The sequence below is a fragment of the Mesoplodon densirostris genome, chromosome 9 (genome assembly GCF_025265405.1).
Source record: "Mesoplodon densirostris isolate mMesDen1 chromosome 9, mMesDen1 primary haplotype, whole genome shotgun sequence".
Lineage (NCBI taxonomy): Eukaryota > Metazoa > Chordata > Mammalia > Artiodactyla > Ziphiidae > Mesoplodon > Mesoplodon densirostris.
Window position 1 is genome coordinate 101,540,378 of NC_082669.1, and position 9,143 is coordinate 101,549,520.

The window sequence follows — 9,143 nt, forward strand, 5'->3', positions numbered from 1 at the left end:
GTGTTCAAAAATGTTAATGATGCTGATGACACTCCGCTTGACATACATTCACAGACTGAGAGAGGCCCTGTACCTGACCATCAGATTCATCATCTCTGTGTCTACTAAATTTCATGAGATGATAGGAAGGGAATTAATTGAACTTAGCTATTAGAATAGATCTGGTGGGAAACTAGTGTTAAAGGCAGCAAGAAATGAAGGCTGGTCACATTCAGAGACCCTCGGGTAATGTTAAATTTTTTAATGAGTTCCCCTAGAATCCCATATGTCTAAATTTTAAAATAAAATTATTTCACTTTTACAAAGAATATATCTACATTATGTAAAACATATAAAATATATCTACACTATATAAATATCTCTACAATAAAAATACAATGTACATAAAGTACATTATATAAAAGTATTTTTGATCTATCATCTCACCGCTGAATTGGCCCCTGCGAAGGTTTTGCTTATCCTATCTCATCAGTTCTAGGATGCAAAATTTCTCACTTGTTAGGATTGCTATGGCAACTTATAACTGCTGCCAGCCCCACTGAGATCCGGGTCTCACAAGGGAGATTTGTGTTTGCTTTTGTCAGCCATCTGGAGGCACCACCAACTAGAGACTACTCTGAGTTAAATTCTCTTCTGGAGGTTCTTTGGGCCACGCTGGTAGTGTGAATTCAAAATACAAGCTATTGCGAGCCCTGCCTTTTAATTCCTAGATGAGATTTTTTTCTTCTCTGCACCCGATGACAAAGTTGAGACAAGCAGTCTTCCTTGCCTGGCCCTCTCTGCGTGGGAGGTTTACTTGGCAAAGTTGTGTAGGGGGTATCATATTAGACTCCCCATCATGGGCATTTTTTTATTCTTAGTGGCATGTAAAAATAATGGTATAATAATGGTATATCTTAAAATAAATGATAGATTTAGTTGTTTTTCTTTTCTGTGTTTACATGTTGAAATCATACTGTATATCAATTTTGTATTCTTTTTTCCCCTTAATATCAGACTGTGAACAATTTGCCATTCTATTAGAAAGTTTTATATGCATCATTTTAATTCCTTCTCTTGTATGTGTTTGAAAATTTATTTACTTAACCATTCTCATTGTTAGACAATCAAGCTCTTCCCTTTTTTGTTGTGCCTAAATTTCACTCTGAACTAACACTAGGTTCCTATTCTATGCCCAGTCCAGCTGTGAAGAAAACAGACATCCCTTCGCATCAAGCTTATAGCCCAGCAGGGGAGGCAGCTATCAGGCAAAAAATGAAATCTAGAATAAGGGGTGACAGGCAGGGCAAGTACAATCAGCTATTCAGGCTGCTGACATGACAGATTGCCAGAGGCGGCAGGACTGGATTAAGGTGTATCCATGTTTTGATTGTACTGCCAAATTGTTGATTCACAAGTGTACAAGGGCATCAGTTTCATTTCCCTCTTGTCCCAATTAGATAGTGCCATTTAAAATCTTTTTTTTTTTTTTGGCCAATTGTCAGATGACCATGGCATTTTGTTTTAAGTTAACGTTTTGTGACTGAATCTAATCATGGTTTCGAAATATATGTTGGTGATTTGTGGTTCCTCTTCAGAGCACTGCCTGAAGACACTGTCTGAAGAATTGTTATCAATTTGCATGAGTTCTTTATGCAGTAAGAATCATCTTTTGTCTGGCATCATTTTTGTTAATATTACTCCCAATTTACTGTATGGTTTCAATGCTGCTTAATTGCTTTATGAAATATAGAAGTTCTAAATTTTATGTCATCAAGCTTATCAATTCTTTTTGTGATTTCTCACGTTGCTTTGACATTTATAAAGTTGTTCCCCTCCCAGAAATTTGATCAACCTTCACTTTTATTTTCTTCTAGTTATTTATGATTGATTTTCCACATTTGATCTCTTCATCTATTCATTGTTTATATTGATATGTGATAGGACGTGAGACCCTAAAATTTTTAATATTACTGATATTTACTAAGCTATATATTCTTCACCACTGACCTGCCTATTCTACATACAATTTAAAGTTCTATTTCTAGGAGAGGTAGTCTTCTCTGTTTACTCTTTTAAAAAAACCTTCAGCTATTTCTTTGACAATGATTTTTCCATGTGAAACTTAAAATCATTTTAGCCAGTTTCAAAAAAATGTGATCTTTGTTCATTCGAAACTGCATGAGAATTACAGTTGACCCCTAAGCAACACAGGTTTGAAGGGCGCGAGTCCACTCACGCGTGGGTTGTCAGTAGTAGACACTACAGTGCTACACCATCCATGGTTAGTTGAAAGCACAGATGGGGACCCACGGATGCAGGGGAGTCTCAGATACAGAGGGCCCACTGTAAGTTACATGCGGATTTTTGACCATGCCGAAGGTCGAGCCCAACCCTTGCACTGTTCAAGGGTCATCTGTACATATTTACTGGAGGAGGGTCAACACCTTTATATAACTAAGCCATTTTATTTGGCCAGGTAGTCTTCCATCCATGTGAGGAATAGGTTGTTCTGCCTCCATGATCAGTCTGCATAATTAGTGGACCAGGGCAAATACCAGTGGTCCAAACAGGAGTCCAGATTGTGGGACAAGCTGAGGTGTAACGGGGTGAAATTTAGAATGTGAATGGAGGAGACACATTTACTTTATACATTAGCCACACAACTATAACGTCAGCCCCATCTGCACTGAATCATCTGCGCTTTGGGCACTTGTTGGCAGGATCCAAGTTGAAAGCACAGTAAATCACATACTACAGACGCTGAGTTCCGGTTGAGCCATAAATGGTGTAGGGATTAATAGAATAGAATATATATTCAAAATTACTAAGTTATTTAAAATCCACACATCCCTCCCTTTTAGGCCTCTGAAATTTGCAATGGAGTTGGAAATTAAACATCTGAAACCTCGTAAAAGGTATCCATTCTGTGGTAGTGTCCATCATAAGGGTACATAGGACACATAGTGTGTGCCTTGATTCACAGCACCTACTGTGTGCCAAGCCTTACTCCAGGTAATGGAAAAACAGCATCAAGCAAGAGTTAAGTCCCTATCCTCATGGAATTTAGATTCTACTGGGGCTGGGATGAGGGAGAGAATTTTTTAAATGAACCATTGCATATATAATATATGATGTAGTGGTAAGTGCTGTGAAGAAATGTGAAACAGGGTGAGGGACCAGAGAATGGGTGATGGGGTTGATGCAGAAGACCTCTCTGATAAATGACCTGTGAGCAGACAACTGAAGGAAGCGATGGGGTGAGTGAGACACATGGGAAAGGTTTCGGCGTCTGGAGGAACAGCGAGGAGACTAGAGCAGAGAGCGGGTAGCAGGAATCAGACAGGTTGTGGGGTGGATCCTATGGCCCTGGGGGCCTAGTAGAGGGGTGGGCTCCGTATTCTGAGTGCAATGGGAGTCCCTGGAGGATCTGAGTGCAGGATCATTTTAGGAGGATCCCTTTGGCTGCTGGGTGGAGAGGGGCTGGGGGAAAGCAGGGGATGCCAGTAGTAGGAGGCTGAGAGAACTGAAAGAATTTCTCATAGATTGGATGCACAGCTGCAGGGAAAGCGAGTAGTCAACGATCACTCACAGATTTTTGGTATGTTTCCATTTACTGGGAAATGAAAAAATTGCAGGAGGAATAGGTTTGGTAGGAAAGATCAGGAGTTTGTTTTCGGGCGTGTTGAGATTGAGATGCCTGTTAGACAACCAGAGGGAGATTTGATTTGGTAGCTTCAAGTCTGAAGTTCAACAGAGAGGTATGTGATGCAGATATCAATTCAAAGGTCACCAGCTTACAGATCGGGTTTAAAGCTATGGGCTGGATGATGTTCCAAGGAAGTGAGTGTAGACAGAGAAAAGTTTGGGGGACTGAGCTCAGGGACCTCCAGAGTTCAGAGGTCAGGAAATGAAGAGGAGTGAGCAAAGTGATTCAAGCACACTCTGGACAGGTTTAAATATATATATATATATATAATATATATATATTTGGCATATATATACATGGCAAAGATTAAATAATCAAATTGCATGCAGGACGTATAATGAGTAGCAATCTCCTTCTCCTCCAATCCCCCATACCCACACTCTCTTCTGAGAGACTAATATTTTAAGTTTCTGTCTTTAGAGTTTCTGCTGGTCACCTCCTGTGGAAGAGCTTTCATTCCTAATCACACTTCAAAAAAATCATTAAAACCTTGCCTTTCTTAGTTTTATGAATGCAAAACTTTAGTGTGGGGATCTTGTAATTGGGTCAGAAGTGTGAAGAAATGACTGAGAATGTTTGACAAATTCCTTGGGACTTCTTGAGTCCCACCCCTCAGAGCAGAGAAAGGGAATGAGTCAAGATTGAGGTACAGTAGGTCCAGCTCTGAGAACGTCTTTTCCATCCCTACTAATTTCTTCCCATTAAAGCAGTGAGTGTGGGGGGCTTCCCTAGTGGCACAGTGGTTGAGAGTCTGCCTGCCGATGCAGGGGACACGGGTTCGTGCCCCAGTCCGGGAAGATCCCGCATGCCACAGAGCGGCTGGGCCCGTGAGCCATGGCCACTGAGCCTGCACGTCCGGAGCCTGTGCTCCGCAACGGGAGAGGCCACAACAGTGAGAGGCCCGCGTACTGCAAAAAAAAACCAAAAACAACAAAGCAGTGAGTGTGTGTGTGTGTGTGTGTGTGTGTGTGTGTGTACGTGCACGCAAGTGTTGTGTATGTTGTGTGTGTGAGAGAGAGAAAGAGACAGAGGAGACAGAGATCTCGCCTTTGTGGCTGCAGGGCTGGCTTTGGACTCAGTCACATAGGCAACTTGTACCTGCTCTAATTTTAGAGAACCTGGGAATGGTCAAGTGCCACTTAAATTCTCCTAACTGTGGCCCATAGAGAAAAGATCAGACTAATAAATCTATATCATTTTAAACTATCAGCTCCTTAAAGTATGGGCAGTATATCAACCATCTCTAAATTATTGGGATATGAGGTTAGAACTCTGTACCTGTTCTAAGAAGAATACTGTCTTGTGAGTGGACAAGTAGTATATCTCTATTATAACAGCTATTTTTTTTTTATTGCAGTATGTGGGCCTCTCACTGTTGTGGCCTCTCCCGTTGCAGAGCACAGGCTCCGGACGCGCAGGCTCAGCGGCCATGGCTCACGGGCCCAGCCGCCCTGCCACATGTGGGATCTTCCCAGACCGGGGCACGAACCCGCGTCCCCTGCATCGGCAGGCGGACTCTCAAGCACTGCGCCACCAGGGAAGCCCTATAACAGCTATTTTGATGACTATCCTCTAGTTCTAGCAAATGGAAAACTCTGGCAAGAGAAGCAATTCATTAGAATCTGATTACTCATTACATAGTTATATAGTAGATTTCAAATAAATAGATTAAGGATTTTTACTAACAACACCAAAGTATTCATGGGTGAAAGGACATGTTATCAGTGATCTGCTCTGAAATACTCCAGCACCCACCCCCAAGAAATTTGCAGATGTAAACAAAACAAGACTGTAAAACTGCCCCCAATTTTTGAAGCTAGGTTATTGGTACATCAGGACTCATTATACTATATTTCCTCTACTTTTGGTGTGTTTGAACATTTCCACAAGAAAAAGCAAAACAACAAGAAGAAAAGTATTCATGATAGACTCATAAGCTTTGAGATGACTTCCAGGCTTTATCTTACCTGGCCCACAGTCTTTCCTTGGAATTCTGTTCTGCTGGGAATGCTACTCATTAGACATAGATGTACAAGGACTTCAAAAGAAGAAATGTGGTGGCCAAATATAAGTACCGCTAGTGAATATTGTTTATGATTGTTGTAATTATCACTAGACTGATTGCGACTGGCAGCCGCTGCTTCTGTGCACTCTCTCCTGGTGTGGGAAGGAGATCAAGAGAAGGTCTCCTTCACGGTTCCTGGCTTTGCTGACCACCCTTGTCACAGGAAGAGAGCTGCTAGGAGTCAGGAGCACCTGAGACCCTTGATGGGACGGGTCCAGGCCCAGCACGTGCTCACCGTCACTGTGGCTGGTGGATCTGTCCAGGGAGCTGAACAATACACGTCGGTGATGACATGTTCTGCTTTTTTCTAAGGTTTTGCAAACATTGCCCTGCGGGGTTGAGAAACACTTCCGGCTGTGATGAGAGACTGAGCAAGATGAGGACAAGGAAGACGATGGGCTTGAAGTAGGAGGGACCTGAGAGATATCACTGCCTCCTCGTCCCGTTTCCTCAGTGAGCTGGAGCTGATTCCTCCATATGTTGATGAGGTCCATGGGCCCTTGTCTGAGAACACTGAGTTTGCACTGTTGCCTCTACAGGGCACATTCTGGGGATAAAGGTCAACTTCTCTCCTCCACCATCTTGGAGTTCCCTCAAGTGTGTCTCTGGTCTTCAGATTCTAGGCCCAACCATCCAAAGCCCAGAGAGTTGCTTTCAGCTTAAGCTGGCTTCAAGTCTTCACTTCCTGTCCTGGAATCTGCCAGCTTCCCATTAAGCCTGGCAGTAAAAGTGTCCAATTCTTATCTGGGAAACCAGACCTCCCAGTGGTTCCCAGTGGGGCAGTCCCGTCAAATACATCATAATCCAGCATCGGTATTTTTTCAGAGTCTGGAATGAATCAGTCTTAATTCAGTCTTCAATAAATAGTGTGGTAGAGCTTCACTTTGGCTCGTCCAAGCATTTTTTACATTTCTCCCTCCTAACTGAGGAGACAATCAGGCTAGCACGTCCCTCCTCGGAGCAACAGACCCTCAAATATCTCATTTCCCACGGCCTTAGCTTTACTTTTGCAAAGGAACGGTCTACCTCGAAGGTGAATACAAGCTTCTACCTCTTGTGAATTCGATTTGAATTAGCTGGATTTTCCTGCTTCTGTGCTTCCCATCAGTGTCTCAGAGGCCTCAGAACTGAGGTTTGGTCAGAGCGGAGCTCTGAGTCTAGGAGCTTTCTCATCACTCAGCAGTGTCTGCAGAAGGAGAGTTTCCCCCAAGCACACGGTTTGGGGAACCCAGTCCTAAGATGCAAAGCTGACTTCCTCCTTGTACCTCTTACTCCTGGGAACATTATCTTCCTGCTGTGCAGAAATCCCTATATCAATATGAACAACATTCCACCTTCAAAAAATTCAAATACTGAGTATTTTAGACAAAATGAGATACATTAATTTTACTTTCCCGAGTCCATTCAAAAATAGTTTATGGGGCTTCCCTGGTGGCGCAGTGGTTGAGAGTCCGCCTGCCGATGCAGGGGACACGGGTTCATGCCCCGGTCCGGGAAGATCCCACATGCCGCGGAGCGGCTGGGCCCGTGAGCCATGGCCGCTAAGCCTGCGTGTCTGGAGCCTGTGCTCCGCAGCGGGAGAGGCCACAACAGTGAGAGGCCCGCGTACGGCAAAAACAAACAAACAAAAAAGTTTATGGAACACCCACATGTGTTCCACATTAAGGGAAAAATCCTCCCTCCTTTTCCTCTTATTGTCACAGGTTATTTGGGTTCCCCTTTTGACACCTCATCTCAACTATGATGCTAAGCTTTGTGCCTGGGATGGATGCCTGTGGTATTAACATGCACTGGAGCAAAGACGGGATCTTTCACAATGTGAAGGGGCTAAGGACACAGAAAAGAGTAAAACATGACACCAGAAATAGTGGGGCTGCAGGCAAGAGGCCAGATGTGCACCTCCAGGGATTCCCTTGGGCCATCAAGGTCGGCAACTGCCCAATACTCATTGTTCTGTTTTCCAAATAGGGAATATTCTTTTTGTACTTGTTATTAAACCTTTCTTATTCTGAAGCCTTAGCCACAATCATCTGTTGGTCATCACGATGGCATAGTTGCCTCCCTAGGCAAACAGTGCAGTCATAAGTAAAGGTAATTGAGAATTCTAGCAAGGCAGAGAGGAAAGGCAGGGGTGATGATAAAAACCAACCTGGCCTACTGGGTAACACCCAATACACCAGCCCCTGTGCCCTGGCTGCAGGCCCGTGATACAGTCAGAGGATTTCAGGTTGGTCCCATCCTGCCTGAGAGCAGAGCCAGCCTCTAGCTGGCCTGGAGAGGTGACTAGCCACAGCCTTGAGAGGGGGAAACTGATCAGCACCAAGGTTGTAGTGAAGGAATTATATCACATGGCCTGCTGGTTTGTAAACAAGAAACTCACTCCGAAGCCCAGAGTCTCAGTTAATAGGAATTTCTTTACCGGCCTCCCCTCCCTGTGGATGACTCTATTTTCCTTGGCCCCTGTGGGATGCCGAGTCTCTGACAAAGGTGAGCCGTGAGCTACCCTGTTGAGTGATTTGGAAAGTTTGTGTGGCCAGAGGGACTGGGGGAGGACAAAGGAAGGATTGTGTGGTGTGCACACCTACAAGAAGCTGGGGCATGAGAAGGCGTTTAGCTGCAGAAACACTTTCACAATCACCCCCACCCCAGTTACCTTCACTTGGATTAACATTCTCGTGAGTTCAGGTGGGAAACGGGAAAGGAGTGAGAAAAAAGAGGTGGAGGGATTGGTGAAGAGAGAGAAGATGGAAGATGGGTGACAGGCAATGGGTAACCAAAGACTATTAAGAGAAGGGACATTGGATTTGTTTCAGTCAAGACCAAACTCATCCTCAGCATCTCTCTTTGGGTCCACATTTGTCGTGTAAATAATTCCTCATGTCCAGGCCCTCCAGAGTCTCCCCTGAGGGCACCAGGGGCTCATGTACATCATTTTCCTTTTTCATGTAGTGCCTTTCACATGGTTTCTCCTACAAAGTGATATTGGTGCCTTTTTTTTCTTCAAAGAGCTTTTTTTCCCCCCCTATCCATAGGGGCCTCTCTGAGAAAGAAATTGAATAATGTATGTTAAAGATATCTAAACAGTAAGAAAACATATTTTACAAAATAAGGCATCTGGGGCCCAAGTAATTGTCATTTTCAAGTGATACATATATCTGCTTCTCTGTTTGCTGATCTTTCTACCTTTCTTTTTTTCAGTGTGAAAGTGTGTCCGGTTCCCTAAAAGCTTTAACTGCTAATACCTGGGGGTGGGCGGAGGGTGTGGAGGTGCCTGAATTAGGACGGGTGTGTCTGGCAGCGATCTCAGGTGTGTCTCTATTAGGGCGATGAACTCCAGCCAAGACATGTTAGCGGCTGTTTAAGGATCATTATGATATCCAGGTGATACTG